The sequence below is a fragment of the Procambarus clarkii genome, chromosome 77 (assembly GCF_040958095.1).
Source record: "Procambarus clarkii isolate CNS0578487 chromosome 77, FALCON_Pclarkii_2.0, whole genome shotgun sequence".
In the NCBI taxonomy this organism is placed as follows: domain Eukaryota; kingdom Metazoa; phylum Arthropoda; class Malacostraca; order Decapoda; family Cambaridae; genus Procambarus; species Procambarus clarkii.
Window position 1 is genome coordinate 511,611 of NC_091226.1, and position 20,686 is coordinate 532,296.

The window sequence follows — 20,686 nt, forward strand, 5'->3', positions numbered from 1 at the left end:
TTGATCCTCTGCATCACTCTCTTGAGCCTCTGCATCATTCTCTTGAGCCTCTGCATCCCTCTCCTAAACCTCTACATCACTCGCTTGAGCCTCTGCATCCCTCTCTCAAGCCTCTACATCGCTCTCTGGAGCCTTTTTATCTCTCTCTGGAGCCTCAGCATCCCTCTCTTGAGCCTCTGCAGCACTCTCTTGAGCCAATTCATCATTCTCCTGAGCCTCTGCATCCATCTCTTAAGCCTCTGCATCACTCTTTTGAGCCTCTGCATCAATCTCTTGAACTCCTGCATCCCTCTCATGAGCCTCTGCATCCCTCTCTTGAGCCTTTGCATCACTCTTTTAAGCCTCTGCATCCTTCTCTTGAGCCTCTGCAGCACTCTCAAGAGCATCTGCATCCCTCTCTTGTGCCTCTGCATCCCTCACTTGAGCCTCTGCATCCCTCTCTTGAGCCTCTGCATCCCTCTCTTGAGCCTCTGCATCCCTCTCTTGGGCCTCTGCATCCATCTCTTAAGCCTCTGCATCACTCTCGTAAGCCTCTGAATCTTTCTCTTGAGATGCATCACTCTCTTGAGCCCCTGCATCCCTCTCTTGAGCCTCTGCATCACTCTATGGGCCTCTGCATCAATCTCTTGAGCCTCTGCATCCCTCTCTTGAGCTCCTGCATCCCTCTCATGAGCCTCTGCATCCCTCTCCTGAGCCTTTGCATCACTCTCTTAAGCCTCTGCATCCCTCTCTTGAGCCCCTGCATCCTTCTATTGAGCCTCTGCATCGCTCTCTTGAGCCTCTGCATCCCTCTCTTAAGCCTCTGCATCCCTCTCTTAAGCCTCTGCATCACTCTTGTAAACCTCTGCATCATTCTCTTGAGCCTCTGCATCCCTTTCTTGAGACTCTGCCTCACTCTCTTCGGCCTCTGCATCCCTCTCTTGAGCCTCTGCATCCCTCTCTTGAGCCTCTGCATCATTCTCTTAGGACTCTGCATCACTCACTTGAGCCTCTGCATCACTCTCCTGAGCCTCTACATCCCTCTCTTGAGCCTCTGCATCACTCTCCTGAGCCTCAGCATCCCTCTCATAAGCCTCTGCATCCATCTCTTGAGCCTCTGCATCACTCTCTTGAGCCTCTGCATCACTCTATTTAGCCTCTGCATCACTCTCTTGAGCCTCTGCATCACTCCCTTGAGCCTCTGCATCCCTCTCTTAAGCCTCTGCAACACTCTCTTGAGCCTCTGCATCACTCTCTTGACCCTCTGCATCACTCTCATGAGCCTCTGCATCACTCTCTTGAGCCTCTGCATCACTCTCTTGAGCCTCGGCATCACTCTCCTTAGACTCTGCATCCTCTCATAAGCCTCTGCAACACTCTCTTCAGCCTCTGCATCACTCTTTTAAGCCTCTGCATCCCTCTCTTGATAATCTGCATCACTCTCGTAAGCCTCCGCATCACTCTCTAGAGCCGTTGCATAACTTTTTTTAGCCTCTGCATTACTCTCTTGAGCCTCTGCTTCCTTCTCGTGAGCCTCTGCAACACTCTCTTCAGCCTCTGCATCACTCTCCTAAGCCTCTGCATCACTCTCTTCGGCCTCTGCATCACTCTCTTAAGCCTCTGCTTCCTCTCATGATCCTCTGCATCACTCTCTTGAGTCTCTGCATCACTCACTTGATCCTCTGCATCACTCTCTTGATCCTCTGCATCACTCTCTCAAGCCTCTGCACCACTCTCTTGAGCCTCTGCATCACTCTCTTGAGCCTCTGCATCACTCTCTTAAGCCTCTGCATCCGTCTGTTGATCCTGTGTATCACTCTCTTGAGCCTCTGCATCATTCTCTTGAGCCTCTGCATTTCTCTTTTGAGCCTCTGCATCACTCTCTTAAGCCTCTGCATCTCTCTCTTCAACCTCTGCATCACTCTCTTTAGCCTCTGCATCCCTCTCTGGAGCGTCAGCATCCCTCTCTTGAGCCTCTGCAGCACTCTCTTGAGCCTCAGCATCATTCTCTTGAGCCTCTGCATCCCTCTCTTGAGCCTCTGCATCACTCTCTTGAGCCTCTGCATCCCCTCTCCTTAGCCTTTGCATCACTCTCTTAAGCCTCTGCATCCCTCTCTTGAGCCTCTGCATCACTCTCAAGAGCCTCTGCATCCCTCTCTTTAGCCTCTGCATCCTCTCTTGAGCCCCTGCATCCCTCTCTTGAGCCTCTTCCTCCCTCTCTTGAGCCTCTGCATCCCTCATTTAAGCGTCTGCATCACTCTCTTCAGCCTCTGCATCACTCTCATGAGCCTCTGCATCCCCTCTCTTAAGCCTCTGCATCACTCTTTTAAGCCTCTGTATCTCTTTCTTGAGCTTCCGCATCACTCTCCTGAGCCGCTACATCCCTCAATTGAGCCTCTGCACCACTCTCGTAAGCCTATGCATCATTCTCTTGAGCTTCTGCATAACTCTCTTGAGTCTCTGCATCACTCTCTTGAGCTTCTGTATCCCTCTCCTGAGCCTCTGCAACACTCTCTTAAGCCTCTGCATCACTCTCTTGACCCTCTGCATCACTCTCTTGAGCCTCTGCATCACTCTCTTGAGCCTCGGCATCACTCTCTTGAGCCTCTACATCCTTCTCAAAGGCCTCTGCAACACTCTCTTCAGCCTCTGCATAACTCTCTTAAGCCTTTGCATCCCTCTCTTGATCCTCTGAATCACTCTCGTAAGCCTCTGCTTCCTTCTCCTGAGCCTCTGCAACATTCTCTTGAGCCTCTGCATCACTCTCTTAAGCCTCTGTGTCACTCTCTTGAGCCTCTGCATCACTCTCTTGAGCCTCTGCATCACTCTCTTAAGCGTCTGTATCCATCTCTTGATCCTGAGCATCACTCTCTTGATCCTCTGCATCATTCTCTTGAGCCTCTGCATCCCTCTCTTAAGCCTATACAGCATTCTCTTGAGCCTCTGCATTACTCTCTTGAGCCTCTGCATCACTCTTTTAAGCCTCTGCATCTCTCTCTTCAGCTTCGGCATCCCTCTCTGAGCGTCAGCATCCCTCTCTGAGCCTCTGCAGCACTCTCTTGAGCCTCAGCATCATTCTCTTGAGCCTCTGCATCCTATCTTGAGCCTCTGCATCCCTCTCTTGAGCCCCTGCATCCCTCTCTTGAGCCTCTGCATCCCTATCTTGAGCCTCTGCATCCCTCACTTTAGCCTGTGCATCACTCTCTTGAGCCTCTGCATCACTCTCTTGGCCTCTGCATCCCCTCTCTTAAGCCTCTGCATCACTCTCTTAAGCCTCTGTATCACTCTCTTGAGCTTCCGCATCACTCTCTTGAGCCTCTACATCCCTCACTTGAGCCTCTGCACCACTCTTGTAAGCCTTTGCATCATTCTCTTGAGCCTCTGCATAACTCTCTTGAGTCTCTGCGTCACACTCTTGAGCTTCTGCATCCCTCTCTTGAGCCTCTTCAACATTCTCTTCAGCCTCTGCCTCACTCTCTTGATCCTCTGCATCCCTCTCTGGTGCCTCTGGATCCCTCTCTTGTCCCTCTGCATCCCTCTCTTGAGCCTCTGCATCACTCTCTTGAGCCTCTTCTTCACCCTCTTAAGCCTCTGAATCCCTCTCTTGAGCCTCTGAATCCCTCTCTTGATCCTCTGCATCCCTTTCTTGAGCCTCTGCATCACTCTCTTGATCCTCTGCATCCCTCTCTGGTGCCTCTGGATCCCTCTCTTGTCCTCTGCATCCCTCTTTTGAGCCTCTGCATCACTCTCTTGAGCCTCTTCTTCACCCTCTTAAGCCTCTGCATCCCTATTTTGAGCCTCTGCATCACTTTCTTAAGCCTCTGCATCCCTTTCTTGAGCCTCTGCATTCCTCTCTTGAACTCCTGCATCCCTCTCATGATCCTCTGCATCCCTCTCTTTTGCCTTTGCATCAGTCTCTTAAGCCTCTGCATCCCTCCCTTGAGCCTCTGTATCACTCTCGTAAGCCTCTGCATCACTCTCTTGAGCCTCTGCATAACTCTCTTGAGTCTCTGCATCACTCTCTTGAGCCTCTGCATCCCTCTCTTGAGCCTCTGCAACACCCTCTTCAGCCTCTGCATCACTCTCCTAAGCCTCTGAATCCCTCTCTTGAGCCTCTGAATCCCTCTCTTGATCCTCTGCATCACTCTCTCGAGCCTCTGCATCACTCTCTTGATCCTCTGCATCCCTCTCTTGTGCCTCTGCATCCCTCTCTTGTGCCTCTGCATCCCTCACTTGAGCCTCTGCATCCTTCTCTTGAGCCTCTGCGTCCCTCTCATGAGCCTCTGCATCCCTCTCATGAGCCTCGGCATCACTCTCAAGAGCCACTGCATCCCTCTCTTGTGCCTCTGCATCCCTCACTTGAGCCTCTGCATCCTTCTCTTGAGCCTCTGCGTCCCTCTCTTGAGCCTCTGCATCCCTCGCTTGAACCTCTGCATCCCTCTTTTGAGCCCCTGCATCCCTCTCTTGAGCCTCTGCATCCCTCTCTTGAGCATCCGCATCACTCTCTTGAACTCCTGCATCTCTCTCATGAGCCTCTGCATCCCACTCTAGAGCCTTTGCATCACCCTCTTAAGCCTCTGCATCACTCTCTTGAGCCACTGCATCCCTTTCTTGAACCTCTGCATCCCTCTCTTGAACTCCTGCATCCCTCTCATGAGCCTCTGCATCCCTCTCTTGAGCCTTTGCATCACCCTCTTAAGCCTCTGCATCTCTCTCATGAGCCCCTGCATCCCTCTCTTAAGCCTCTGCATTACTCTCCTAAGCCTCTGCATCACTCTCTTGAGCTCTGCATCATTCTCTTGAGCCTCTGCATTACTCTCTTGAGCCTCTGCTTCCTTCTCGTGAGCCTCTGCAACACTCTCTTCAGCCTCTGCATCACTCTCTTAAGCCTCTGCATCACTCTCTTCGGCCTCTGCATCACTCTCTTAAGCCTCTGCTTCCTCTCGTGATCCTCTGAATCACTCTCTTGAGTCTCTGCATCACTCACTTGATCCTCTGCATCACTCTCTTGATCCTCTGCATCACTCTCTCAAGCCTCTGCACCACTCTCTTGAGCCTCTGCATCACTCTCTTGAGCCTCTGCATCACTCTCTTAAGCCTCTGCATCCGTCTCTTGATCCTGTGTATCACTCTCTTGAGCCTCTGCATCACTCTCTTAAGCCTCTGCATCTCTCTCTTCAACCTCTGCATCCCTCTCTTGAGCCTCTGCAGCACTCTCTTGAGCCTTAGCATCATTCTCTTGAGCCTCTGCATCCCTCTCTTGAGCCTCTGCATCACTTTCTTGAGCCTCTGCATCCCCTCTCCTTAGCCTTTGCATCACTCTCTTAAGCCTCTGCATCCCTCTCTTGAGCCTCTGCATCACTCTCAAGAGCCTCTGCATCCCTCTCTTTAGCCTCTGCATCCCTCTCTTGAGCCCCTGCATCCCTCTCTTGAGCCTCTTCCTCCCTCTCTTGAGCCTCTGCATCCCTCATTTAAGCCTCTGCATCACTCTCTTCAGCCTCTGCATCACTCTCTTGAGCCTCTGCATCCCCTCACTTAAGCCTCTGCATCACTCTCTTCAGCCTCTGCATCACTCTCATAAGCCTCTGCATCCACTCTCTTAAGCCTCTGCATCACTCTCTTAAGCCTCTGTATCACTTTCTTGAGCTTCCGCATCACTCTCCTGAGCCTCTACATCCCTCAATTGAGCCTCTGCACCACTCTCGTAAGCCTATGCATCATTCTCTTGAGCTTCTGCATAACTCTCTTGAGTCTCTGCATCACTCTCTTGAGCTTGTGCATCCCTCTCCTGAGCCTCTGCAACACTCTCTTGAGCCTCTGCATCACTCTCTTGAGCCTCGGCATCACTCTCTTGAGCCTCTACATCCTTCTCATAGGCCTCTACAACACTCTCGTAAGCCTCTGCATCACTCTCTTGAGCCTCTGCATAACTCTCTTGAGTCTCTGCATCACTCTCTTGAGCCTCTGCATCCCTCTCTTGAGCCTCTGCAACACCCTCTTCAGCCTCTGCATCACTCTCCTAAGCCTCTGAATCCCTCTCTTGAGCCTCTGAATCCCTCTCTTGATCCTCTGCATCACTCTCTCGAGCCTCTGCATCACTCTCTTGATCCTCTGCATACCTCTCTTGTGCCTCTGCATCCCTCTCTTGTGCCTCTGCATCCCTCACTTGAGCCTCTGCATCCCTCTCTTGAGCCTCTGCATCACTCTCTTAAGCCTCTGCATCACTCTCGTAAGCCTCTGAATCACTCTCTTAAGCCTCTGCATCCCTCTCATGAGCCTCGGCATCATTCTCAAGAGCCTCTGCATCCCTCTCTTGTGCCTCTGCATCCCTCACTTGAGCCTCTGCATCCTTCTCTTGAGCCTCTGCGTCCCTCTCTTGAGCCTCTGCATCCCTCGCTTGAACCTCTGCATCCCTCTTTTGAGCCCCTGCATCCCTCTCTTAAGCCTCTGCATTACTCTCCTAAGCCTCTGCATCACTCTCTTGAGCCTCTGCATCACTCTCTTGAGCCTTTGCATCCCTCTCTTGAGCCTCTGCATCACTCTCTTCAGCCTCTGGATCCCTCTCATGAGCCTCTGCATCATTCTCCTAGGCCTCTGCATCACTCTCTTGAGCCTTTGCATCACTCTCTTGAGCCTCTACATCCTTCTCTTGAGCCTCTTCCTCACTCTTTTGAGCCTCGTCATCCCTCTCCTAAGCCTCTGCATCACTCTCTTGAGCCTCTGCATCACTCTCTTAAAACTCTGCATCCCTCTTTTGTGCCTCTGCATCACTCTCTTGAGCCTCTGCATCACTCTCTTTAGCCTCTGCATCACTCTCTTGAGCCTCTGCATCACTCTTTTGAGCCTGTGCATCCCTCTCTCAATCCTCTGCATCACTCTCTTGAGCCTCTGCATCACTCTCTTGAGCCTCTGCATCACTCTCTTGAGCCTCTGTATCACTCTCTCGAGCCTCTGCATCACTCTCTTGAGCCTCTGCATTCCTCCGAAACCTCCCCTCTTATGCCTCTGCAACACTCTTCAGCCTCTGCATCACTCACTTAAGCCTCTGCATCCCTCTCTTGATCCTCTGCATCACTCTAGTAAGCCTCTGCATCACGCTCTTTAGCCTCTGCATAAATCTTTTTAGCCTCTGCATCACTCTCTTGAGCCTCTGCATCTCTTTCTTGAGCCTCTGCAACACTCTCTTCAGCCTCTGCATCACTCTCCTAAGCCTCTGCATCACTCTCTTCGCCCTCTGCATCACTCTCTTAAGACTCTGTTTCCCTCTCTTGATCCTCTGCATCACTCTCTTGAGCCTCTGCTCACTCTCTTGATCCTCTGCATCACTCTCGTGAGCCTCTGCATCACTCTCTTGATCCTCTGCATCACTCTCATGAGCCTCTGCATCACTCTCTTGATCCTCTGCATCACTCTCGTGAGCCTCTGATTCATTCTCTTGAGGCTCCGCATCCCTCTCTTAAGCCTCTACATCATTATCTTCAGCCTCTGCATTACTCTCTTGAACCTCTGCATCACTCTCTTAAGATTCTGCATCTCTCTCTTCAGCCTCTGCATCACTCTCTTTAGCCTCTGCATCCCTCTCTTGAGCCTCTGCATCATTCTCTTAAGCCTCTGCATCACTCTCTTGAGCCTCTGCATCCCTTTCTTAAGCCTCTGCATCACTCTCTTGAGCCTCTGCATCCCTCTCTTGAACTAAGGCATCCCACTCATGAGCCTCTGCATTCCTCTCTTGAGCCTTTGGAACACTCTCTTAAGCCTCTGCATCCCTCTCTTCAGCCTCTGCATCACTCTCAAGAGCCTCTGAATCCTTCTCTTGGGCCTCTGCATCCCTCTCTTGAGCCCCTGCATCCCTGTCTTAACCCTCTGCATCCCTCTCCTGAACCTCTGCATCCCTCTCTTAAGCCTCTACATCACTCTCTTCAGCCTCTGCATCACTCTCTTGAGCCTCTGCATCCCCTCTATTAAGCCTCTGCATCACTCTCTTAAGCCTCTGCATCACTCTATTGACCTTCTGCATCACTCGCTTGAGCCTCTACATCCCTCTCTTGAGCCTCTGCCTCACCCTCTTGAGCCTCTGCATCACCCTCTTAAGCCTCTGCGTCCCTATTTTGAGCCTCTTCATTACTTTCTTAAGCCTCTGCATCCCTTTCTTGAGCCTCTGCATCCCTCTCTTGAACTCCTGCATCCCTCTCATGAGCCTCTGCATCCCTCCCTTGAGCCTTTGCATCACTCTGTTAAGCCTCTGCCTCCCTCTCTTGAGCCTCTGCATCACTCTCGTAAGCTTAAGGAGTCTTAAGAGAGTGATGCAAAGGCTCAAGTTAGGGATGCAGAGGCTCATGAGAGGGATGCAGGAGTTCAAGAGGGTGATGCAGAGGCTCAAGTGAGGGATGCAAGTGAGGTAATTACCTCGAGTGATATAATGTGATTACCTCAAGTGAGGTAATGAAAACACATTGATTTTTATCATTTGTATTGGAAACAACATCTTTATATATCTTTTCTAGGATCTAAATAATACGAAACCTCGCTTCATGATTTGAAGTTAAAATCCTCAAATTTGGTAATATAGCGATTTTTTTCACGTTTTTCATGTAGTGTGATTGTACGTAAATATATTCGTTTTTACCAATAATTCGATACTACTTCTTGTTTTCTCACGATATGTGATTTGGCCTTAAGTCTGAGAATTTCGCATAATATTGCATTTTTAAGCAAGTTTTCTTGCTTTTTGTTTTGTACTAAAAATCATTGAATTTAGAAATATTTTGACGTTATATCCCCCTTTTCCTTTATGTGATTTAAACAAAATATCATCGAATTAGGCAATATTTTGCCGTTTTTCCTCGTTTTTTGTGAATTTTCAGTTTATTGTTATTAATTCAATATATATACGATAAAAATTATGCAAACACATAATTGATTAGAAATTAACATTAAATATTTCATTTTCAATCAACTATTTGTTTCTCGTTAAAATACTGAGTAAGATATTGAAAAAGCGAGAAGTTATGATTTTATTGCATATATCGACGTTTCAGCCGGATTAGAGCGGTTTTACGTGTACATCTTCCATCGATAATATAAACGGAAAATCAGGAACATTTTAGAGTATTTTAATAAAAACACATGGATTTTTATCATTTGTATTGGAAACAACATCTTTATATGTCTTTTCTAGAATCTAAATAATACGAAACCTCGCTTTATGATTTGAAGTTAAAATCCTCAAATTTGGTAAAATAGCGATTTTTTTCACGTTTTTCATGTTGTGTGACATTACGTAAATATATTCGTTTTACGAATATTTCGATACTACTTCATGTTTTCTCACGATATGTGATTTGGCCTTCAAATAAGAGAATTTCGCAAATTTTGCATTTAGGCAAAATTTTGCCGTTTTTTCACGTTTTTGTGAATTTTCAGTTTATTGGTATTAATTCATTAAATATACGATAAAAATGATGCAAACACATAACTGATTAGAAAATAACCTTAAATACTTAATTTTCAATCAACTATTTGTTTCTCGTTAAAATACTGAGCAAGATGATGCAAACACATCCCTCATGTTATGATGCAAACACGTAAATAATTGCAAATTTACCTTAAATACAAGATTTTCAATCAACTCGTTAAAACAGTGAGTAAGATATTGATTAAGAGAGATTTTCTGTTTTTATTGCATATTTCGACGTTTCAGCCGGAGTAAAGCAGTTTTATGAGTATCTCTTCTTTCAGCAATATAAACAGAAATTGAGTAACATTTTAGTTAATTCTAAAGAGAACACATTGATTTTTATCATTTGAATTGAAAACATCGTTTTCATATGCCTTTTTAATTATAAAAATAATACGCAACCTCGCTCTATGATTTGAAGTAAAAATCCTTGAATTTGGTATTATAGTGACTTTTTTCACGTTTTTCATTTAGGGTGATTTTAGGCAAAAATGTTCGAAATTACTAATATTTTGATACTACTTCATGTTGTCTCTCTATTTGTGATTTGGCCTACAAATCTCAGAATTACACATAATATTGCGTTTTAAAGCAAGTTTTCTTGCATTGTGCCTTGTACATAAAATCAGCGAATTTAGCAATATTTTGAGGTTTTTCATCCTTGTTTCCTTTATGAGATATCATCCACGATTTAGGCAATATTTGGCCGTTTTTCCACGTTTTCAAGCATTTTCGGTTTATTGCCTTTAATTCATTAAATTTACGATAAATATGACGCAAACACGTAATGAATTGCAAATTACCCTTAAATACTTGATTTTCAATCAACTATTTGTACCTCGTTAAAATAGTGAGTCAGATATTGATTAGGAGAGATATTCTGTTTTTATTGCATATTTCGACGTTTCAGCCGTTTTACGAGTGCCTCTTCTTTCAGTAATATAAACTGAAATTCAGGAACATTTTAGTTAATTCTAATGAAAAGATATTGATTTTTATCATATGAATTGGAAAACGCCTTTTCATATGATTAAAATAACACGTAACCTCGCTTAATGATTTCAAGCAAAAATCCACGTAATTGGTAATGTTGTGACTTTTTTCACGTTTTCATATGAAAACATGTGTCATTTATGGTAGTAATATTCGAATTTACTAATATTTTGATACAACCTCATATTTTCTCGCGAAATGTGATTTAGCCTATAATTCTAAGAATTTAGCATAATACTGCGTTTTTAAGCAAGTTTTCTGGCATTATATTTGTACTAATAATCATCTAATTTAGCAATATTTTCACGGTTATCATCCTTTTTTCCTTTATGAGTCTTCAACCAAATATCAACGATTTAGGTAATGATTTGCCGTTTTTCAACGATTTTAAGCATTTTTGGTTTATTGTCATTAATGCAAAAAAAAAAAGATAAATATGATGCAAACACGTAATTAATTGCAAATTACCCTTAAATACTTGATTTTCAACCAACTTTTTATATCTCGTTAAAATAGTGAGTTAGATATTGATTAAGAGAGAATTTCTGTTTCCATTGCATATTTCGACGTTTTAGCCAGATTAGAGCGGTTTACGAATTCAGAAATATAAACGGAAATTCAGGAACATTTTAGTTAATTCTAAAGAAAACACATTGATTTTTATCATTTGAGTTTGGAAAAATCGTTCTCATATGCCTTTTTAATTTTCAAAATAATTCGCAACCTCGCTCTATTATTTGAAGTAAAAATCCTCGAATTTGGTATTATAGTGACTTTTTTCACGTTTTTCATGTTGGGTGATTTTAGGTAAAAATATTCGAATTTACTAATATTTTGATACTACTTCATGTTGTCTCTCTATTTGTGATTTGGCCTACAAATCTCAGAATTAAACATAATATTGCGTTTTTAAGCAAGTTTTCTTGCATTGTGCCTTGTACATAAAATCAGCGAATTTAGCAATATTTTGGGGTTTTTCATCCTTGTTTCCTTTATGAAATATCATCCACGATTTAGGCAATATTTGGCCGTTTTTCCACGTTTTCAAGCATTTTCGGTTTATTGCTTTAATTCATTAAATTTACGATAAATATGACGCAAAAACGTAATGAATTGCAAATTACCCTTAAATACTTGATTTTCAATCAACTATTTGTACCTCGTTAAAATAGTGAGTCAGATGTTGATTAGGAGAGATTTTCTGTTGTTATTGCATATTTCGTCGTTTCAGCCGGATTAGTACAGTTTAACGAGTACCTTTTCTCTCAGTAATATAAACGGAAATTCAGGAACATTTTAGTTAATTCTAATGAAAAGACATTGATTTTTTATCATTTGAGTTTGAAAACGCCGTATCATATGATCAAAATAACACGAAACATTGCTTAATGATTTGAAGCAAAAATCCACGTAATTGGTAATGTTGTGACTTTTTTCACGTTTTCATGTGACAACATGAAAACATTTAAGGTAGTAATATTCAAATTTACTAATATTTTGATACAACCTCATGTTTTCTCGCGAAATGTGATTTAGCTTAAAAATCTAAGAATTTAGCATAATATTGCGTTTTTAAGCAAGTTTTCTTGTATTTTATTTGTACTAATAACAATGGAATTTAGCAATATTTTCACGTTTATCATCCTTTTTTCCTTTATAAGACTTAAACGAAATATCAACGATTTAGGAAATTATTTGCCGTTTTTGAACGATTTTAAGCATTTTTGGTTTATTGTCATTAATGTATTAAAAATACGATAAATATGATGCAAACACATAATTAATTGCAAATTACCCTTAAGTACTTTATTTACAGTCAACTATTTGTACCTCGTTAAAATAATGAGTTAGGTATTGATTAGGAAAGATTTTTTGTTGCCATTGCATATTTTTACGTTTCAGCCGGTTTAAAGCGGTTTTACGAGTGCCTCTTCCTACAGTAATATAAACGGAAATTCAGGAACATTTTAGTTAATTCTAAAGAAAACACATTGATTTTTATCATTTGAATTGGAAACAACGTTTTCATATGCCTTTTTAATGATCAAAATAATACGCAACCTCGCTCTATGATTTGATGTAAAAATCGTCAAATTTTGTATTTTTAGTGACTTTTTCACGTTTTTCATGTAGAGTAATTTTAGGTAAATATGTTCGATTTTACTAATATTTTGATACTACTTCATGTTGTCTCGCAAAATGTAATTTAGCCTACAAATCTCAGAATTTCGCATAACATTGCGTTTTAAGCAATATTTATTGCGTTTTCATGCATTGTGCTTTGTACATAATATCATCGAATTTTGCAATATTTTGGGGTTTTTCATCCTTGTTTCCTGTATGAGATTTAAACCAAATATCAACGATTTATGCAATATTTTACCGTTTTTCCACGTTTTCCAGCCTTTTCGGTTTATAGCCATTAATTTATGAAATTTACGATAAATATGATGCACACACGTAATGAATTGCAAATTACCTTTAAATACATGATTCTCAATCAACTATTTGTACCTTGACTATTTCTTGAGCCTCTACATCCCTCTCTTAAGCCTCTACATCATTCTCTTGAGCCCATGCATCACTCTCTTGAGCCTCTGCATCACTCTCTTGAGCCTCTGCTTCATTCTCTTGAGCCTCTGCATCCCTCTCTTGAGCCTCTACATCATTCTCTTGAGCCTCTGCATCCCTCTCTTGACCCTTTGCATCACTCTCTTAAGCCTCTGCATCCCTCTCTTGAGCCTTTACATCGTTCTCAAGTGCCTCTGCATCTTTCTCTTGTGCCTCTGCATCCCTAACTTGAGCCTCTGCATCCCTCTCTTGAGCCTCTGCATCCCACTCTTAAGCCTCTGCATCACTCATGAAAAGTCATAATTTCAAACTGCGAAAACGTGCCGAGAGGCAGAATTTGCCTCCAGAATATGGCTCAAGCGTCGAATTTGGGACTTTTGGGATATTTTGAAAACTGCAGAGAGGGCTTGGGCAAAATGTGATCCATCGCCGCTTTCAGTAACTGGCATATTTTCGGTATAAAAAGTCGGAATTTCATATTGCGAATACGTGCAGAGAGCCAGAAATTGGCTCCAAAATATTCTTCAAGGGTCGTATTTGGGATGTTTGGGATATTTCGAAAACTGCAGAGGGGTTTGGGCAAAATGTGACCCATCGCCGCTTTCAGTAATTGGTATATTTTCGGTATAAAAAGTAGTAATTTCAAACTGCGAATACGTGCAGAGAGCCAGAATTTGGTTCCCAAATATTGCGCAATAGTCAAATTTTGTATGTTTGGGATATTTTGAAAACTGCAGGGAGGGTTTGGGCAAAATGTGACTCATCGGCGCGTTCAGTAATTGGCATATTTTGTTATAATAAATCGTAATTTAAAAATGCGAAAACGTGTTGAGAGCCAGAATTTGGCTCCAAAATATGGCTCAAGGGTCGAATTTGGGATGTTTGGGATATTTTGAAAACTGCAGGGGGGGTTTGGCCAAAATGTGACTCATCGCCGCTTTCAGTATATGGCATATTGTCTGTATAAAAAGTCGTAATTTCAAACTGCGAATACGTGCAAAGAGCCAGAATTTAGCTTCAAAATATGGTTCAAGTGTCGAATTTGGGATGTTTGGGAAATTTGGAAAACTGCAGGGAGGGCTTGGGCAAAATGTGATCCATCGCTGCTTTCAGTAACTGGCATAATCTCGGTATAAAAAGTCGTAATTTCAAACTGCGAATACGTGCAGAGAGCAAGAATTTGGCTTCAAAATATGGTTCAAGTGTCGAATTTGGGATGTTTGGTATATTTTGAAAACTGCAGGGAGGACTTGGGCAAAATGTGACTCATCGGGGCGCTCAATAATTGGCATATATTCGGTATAAAATATCGTAATTTCAAAAAGCGAATACGTGCAGAGAGCCAGAACTTGGCTCCAAAATATATATCAAGCGTCGAATTTGGGATGTTTACGATATTTTCAAAACTGCAGGGTGGGTTTGGGCAAACAGTGACCCATCGCTGCTCTCAGTAATTGGCAAATTTTCGGTATAAAATTCGTAATTTCAAACTGCGAATACATTCAGAGAGCCAGAATTTGGCACCTTAATATGGCCTAAGCATCGAATTTGGGATGTTTGATATATTTCGAAAACTGCAGAGGGGTTTGGGCAAAATGTAACCCATCGCCGTTTTCAGTAATTGTTTTTTTTTCTGTATAAAAAGTCGTAATATCAAACTGCGAATACGTGCAGAGAGCCAGAATTTGGCTCCAAAATATGGTTCAAGCGTCGAATTTGGGATGTTTGTGATATTTTTAAAACTGCAGGGAGGATTTTTGCAAAATGTGACCCATCGCTGATCCCAGTAATTGGCATATATTCGGTATAAAAAGTCGTAATTTCAAACTGCGAATACGTGCAGAGAGCCATAATTTGGCTCCAAAATATTGCTCAATAGTCGAATTTGGGATGTTTGGGATATTTTGAAAACTGCAGGGAGGGTTTGGGCAAAATGTGACTCATCGGCGCGTTAAGTAATTGGCATATTTTGGTATAAAAAATCGTAATTTCAAACTGCGAATACGTGCAAAGAGCCAGAATTTGGCTCCAAAATATTGCTCAAGGGTCGAATTGGGATGTTATTGATATTTTGAAAACTGCAGGGGGGTTTGGGCAAAATGTGACTCATCGCCGCTTTCAGTAATTGGCATTTTTTCTGTATAAAAATTCATAATTTCAAACTGCGAATACGTTCAAAGAGCCAGAATTTGGCTACAAAATATGGTTCAAGCGTCGAATTTGGGATGTTTGTGGTATTTTTAAAACTGCAGGGAGGGTTTGGGCAAAATGTGACCCATCGCTGATCCCAGTAATTGGCATATATTCGGTATAAAAAGTCGCAATTTCAAACTGCGAATACGTGCAGAGAGCCAGAGTTTGGTTCCAAAATATGGCTCAGAAATCGAATTTTGGATGTTTGAGATATTTTCAAAACTGCAGGGTGAATTTGGGCAAACTGTGACCCATCGCTGTTCTCAGTAATTGGCATATTTTCGGTATAAAATTCGTAATTTCAAACTGCGAATACGTGCAAAGAGCCAGAGTTTGGCTACAAAATATGGTTCAAGCGTCGAATTTGAGATGTTTGTGATATTTTGAAAACTGCAGAGAGGGCTTGGGCAAAATGTGATCCATCGCCGCTTTCAGTAACTGGCATATTTTCGGTATAAAAAGTCGGAATTTCATATTGCGAATACGTGCAGAGAGCCAGAAATTGGCTCCAAAATATTCTTCAAGGGTCGTATTTGGGATGTTTGGGATATTTCGAAAACTGCAGAGGGGTTTGGGCAAAATGTAACCCATCGCCGCTTTCAGTAATTGGTATATTTTCAGTATAAAAAGTAGTAATTTCAAACTGCGAATACGTTCAGAGAGCCAGAATTTGGCTCCAGAATATGGTTCAAGCGTCGAATTTGGGATGTTTGTGATATTTTTAAAACTGCAGGGAGTGTTTGGGCAAAATGTGACCCATCGCTGATCCCAGTAATTGGTATATATTCGGTATAAAAAGTCGTAATTTCAAACTGCGAATACGTGCAGAGAGCCAGAATTTGGTTCCCAAATATTGCGCAATAGTCAAATTTTGGATGTTTGGGATATTTTGAAAACTGCAGGGAGGGTTTGGGCAAAATGTGACTCATCGGCGCGTTCAGTAATTGGCATATTTTGTTATAATAAATCGTAATTTAAAAATGCGAAAACGTGTTGAGAGCCAGAATTTGGCTCCAAAATATGGCTCAAGGGTCGAATTTGGGATGTTTGGGATATTTTGAAAACTGCAGGGGGGGTTTGGCCAAAATGTGACTCATCGCCGCTTTCAGTATATGGCATATTGTCTGTATAAAAAGTCGTAATTTCAAACTGCGAATACGTGCAAAGAGCCAGAATTTAGCTTCAAAATATGGTTCAAGTGTCGAATTTGGGATGTTTGGGAAATTTGGAAAACTGCAGGGAGGGCTTGGGCAAAATGTGATCCATCGCTGCTTTCAGTAACTGGCATAATCTCGGTATAAAAAGTCGTAATTTCAAACTGCGAATACGTGCAGAGAGCAAGAAGTTGGCTTCAAAATATGGTTCAAGTGTCGAATTTGGGATGTTTGGTATATTTTGAAAACTGCAGGGAGGACTTGGGCAAAATGTGACTCATCGGGGCGCTCAGTAATTGGCATATATTCGGTATAAAATATCGTAATTTCAAAAAGCGAATACGTGCAGAGAGCCAGAACTTGGCTCCAAAATATATCTCAAGCGTCGAATTTGGGATGTTTACGATATTTTCAAAACTGCAGGGTGGGTTTGGGCAAACAGTGACCCATCGCTGCTCTCAGTAATTGGCAAATTTTCGGTATAAAATTCGTAATTTCAAACTGCGAATACATTCAGAGAGCCAGAATTTGGCACCTTAATATGACCTAAGCATCGAATTTGGGATGTTTGATATATTTCGAAAACTGCAGAGGGGTTTGGGCAAAATGTAACCCATCGCCGTTTTCAGTAATTGTTTTTTTTTCTGTATAAAAAGTCGTAATATCAAACTGCGAATACGTGCAGAGAGCCAGAATTTGGCTCCAAAATATGGTTTAAGCGTCGAATTTGGGATGTTTGTGATATTTTTAAAACTGCAGGGAGGATTTTTGCAAAATGTGACCCATCGCTGATCCCAGTAATTGGCATACATTCGGTATAAAAAGTCGTAATTTCAAACTGCGAATACGTGCAGAGAGCCAGAATTTGGCTCCAAAATATTGCTCAATAGTCGAATTTGGGATGTTTGGGATATTTTGAAAACTGCAGGGAGGGTTTGGGCAAAATGTGACTCATCGGCGCGTTAAGTAATTGGCATATTTTGGTATAAAAAGTCGTAATTTCAAACTGCGAATACGTGCAAAGAGCCAGAATTTGGCTCCAAAATATTGCTCAAGGGTCGAATTGGGATGTTATTGATATTTTGAAAACTGCAGGGGGGGTTTGGGCAAAATGTGACTCATCGCCGCTTTCAGTAATTGGCATTTTTTCTGTATAAAAATTCATAATTTCAAACTGCGAATACGTTCAAAGAGCCAGAATTTGGCTACAAAATATGGTTCAAGCGTCGAATTTGGGATGTTTGTGGTATTTTTAAAACTGCAGGGAGGGTTTGGGCAAAATGTGACCCATCGCTGATCCCAGTAATTGGCATATATTCGGTATAAAATTCGTAATTTCAAACTGCGAATACGTGCAGAGAGCCAGAGTTTGGTTCCAAAATATGGCTCAGAAATCGAATTTGGGATGTTTGAGATATTTTCAAAACTGCAGGGTGAATTTGGGCAAACTGTGACCCATCGCTGTTCTCAGTAATTGGCATATTTTCGGTATAAAATTCGTAATTTCAAACTGCGAATACGTGCAAAGAGCCAGAGTTTGGCTACAAAATATGGTTCAAGCGTCGAATTTGAGATGTTTGTGATATTTTGAAAACTGCAGAGAGGGCTTGGGCAAAATGTGATCCATCGCCGCTTTCAGTAACTGGCATATTTTCGGTATAAAAAGTCGGAATTTCATATTGCGAATACGTGCAGAGAGCCAGAAATTGGCTCCAAAATATTCTTCAAGGGTCGTATTTGGGATGTTTGGGATATTTCGAAAACTGCAGAGGGGTTTGGGCAAAATGTGACCCATCGCCGCTTTCAGTAATTGGTATATTTTCGGTAAAAAAAGTAGTAATTTCAAACTGCGAATACGTTCAGAGAGCCAGAATTTGGCTCCAGAATATGGTTCAAGCGTCGAATTTGGGATGTTTGTGATATTTTTAAAACTGCAGGGAGTGTTTGGGCAAAATGTGACCCATCGCTGATCCCAGTAATTGGTATATATTCGGTATAAAAAGTCGTAATTTCAAACTGCGAATACGTGCAGAGAGCCAGAATTTGGTTCCCAAATATTGCGCAATAGTCAAATTTTGGATGTTTGGGATATTTTGAAAACTGCAGGGAGGGTTTGGGCAAAATGTGACTCATCGGCGCGTTCAGTAATTGGCATATTTTGTTATAATAAATCGTAATTTAAAAATGCGAAAACGTGTTGAGAGCCAGAATTTGGCTCCAAAATATGGCTCAAGGGTCGAATTTGGGATGTTTGGGATATTTTGAAAACTGCAGGGGGGGTTTGGCCAAAATGTGACTCATCGCCGCTTTCAGTATATGGCATATTGTCTGTATAAAAAGTCGTAATTTCAAACTGCGAATACGTGCAAAGAGCCAGAATTTAGCTTCAAAATATGGTTCAAGTGTCGAATTTGGGATGTTTGGGAAATTTGGAAAACTGCAGGGAGGGCTTGGGCAAAATGTGATCCATCGCTGCTTTCAGTAACTGGCATAATCTCGGTATAAAAAGTCGTAATTTCAAACTGCGAATACGTGCAGAGAGCAAGAATTTGGCTTCAAAATATGGTTCAAGTGTCGAATTTGGGATGTTTGGTATATTTTGAAAACTGCAGGGAGGACTTGGGCAAAATGTGACTCATCGGGGCGCTCAGTAATTGGCATATATTCGGTATAAAATATCGTAATTTCAAAAAGCGAATACGTGCAGAGAGCCAGAACTTGGCTCCAAAATATATCTCAAGCGTCGAATTTGGGATGTTTACGATATTTTCAAAACTGCAGGGTGGGTTTGGGCAAACAGTGACCCATCGCTGCTCTCAGTAATTGGCAAATTTTCGGTATAAAAATCGTAATTTCAAACTGCGAATACATTCAGAGATCCAGAATTTGGCACCTTAATATGGCCTAAGCATCGAATTTGGGATGTTTGATATATTTCGAAAACTGCAGAGGGGTTTGGGCAAAATGTAACCCATCGCCGTTTTCAGTAATTGTTTTTTTTTCTGTATAAAAAGTCGTAATATCAAACTGCGAATACGTGCAGAGAGCCAGAATTTGGCTCCAAAATATGGTTCAAGCGTCGAATTTGGGATGTTTGTGATATTTTTAAAACTGCAGGGAGGATTTTTGCAAAATGTGACCCATCGCTGATCCCAGTAATTGGCATATATTCGGTATAAAAAGTCGTAATTTCAAACTGCGAATACGTGCAGAGAGCCAGAATTTGGCTCCAAAATATTGCTCAATAGTCGAATTTGGGATGTTTGGGATATTTTGAAAACTGCAGGGAGGGTTTGGGCAAAATGTGACTCATCGGCGCGTTAAGTAATTGGCATATTTTGGTATAAAAAGTCGTAATTTCAAACTGCGAATACGTGCAAAGAGCCAGAATTTGGCTCCAAAATATTGCTCAAGGGTCGAATTGGGATGTTATTGATATTTTGAAAACTGCAGGGGGGGTTTGGGCAAAATGTGACTCATCGCCGCTTTCAGTAATTGGCATTTTTTCTGTATAAAAATTCATAATTTCAAACTGCGAATACGTTCAAAGAGCCAGAATTTGGCTACAAAATATGGTTCAAGCGTCGAATTTGGGATGTTTGTGGTATTTTTAAAACTGCAGGGAGGGTTTGGGCAAAATGTGACCCATCGCTGATCCCAGTAATTGGCATATATTCGGTATAAAATTCGTAATTTCAAACTGCGAATACGTGCAGAGAGCCAGAGTTTGGTTCCAAAATATGGCTCAGAAATCGAATTTGGGATGTTTGAGATATTTTCAAAACTGCAGGGTGAATTTGGGCAAACTGTGACCCATCGCTGTTCTCAGTAATTGGCATATTTTCGGTATAAAATTCGTAATTTCAAACTGCGAATACGTGCAAAGAGCAAGAGTTTGGCTACAAAATATGGTTCAAGCGTCGAATTTGAGATGTTTGTGATATTTTGAAAACTGCAGAGAGGGCTTGGGCAAAATGTGATCCATCGCCGCTTTCAGTAACTGGCATATTTTCGGTATAAAAAGTCGGAATTTCATATTGCGAATACGTGCAGAGAGCCAGAAATTGGCTCCAAAATATTCTTCAAGGGTCGTATTTGGGATGTTTGGGATATTTCGAAAACTGCAGAGGGGTTTGGGCAAAATGTGACCCATCGCCGCTTTCAGTAATTGGTATATTTTCGGTATAAAAAGTAGTAATTTCAAACTGCGAATACGTTCAGAGAGCCAGAATTTGGCTCCAGAATATGGTTCAAGCGTCGAATTTGGGATGTTTGTGATATTTTTAAAACTGCAGGGAGTGTTTGGGCAAAATGTGACCCATCGCTGATCCCAGTAATT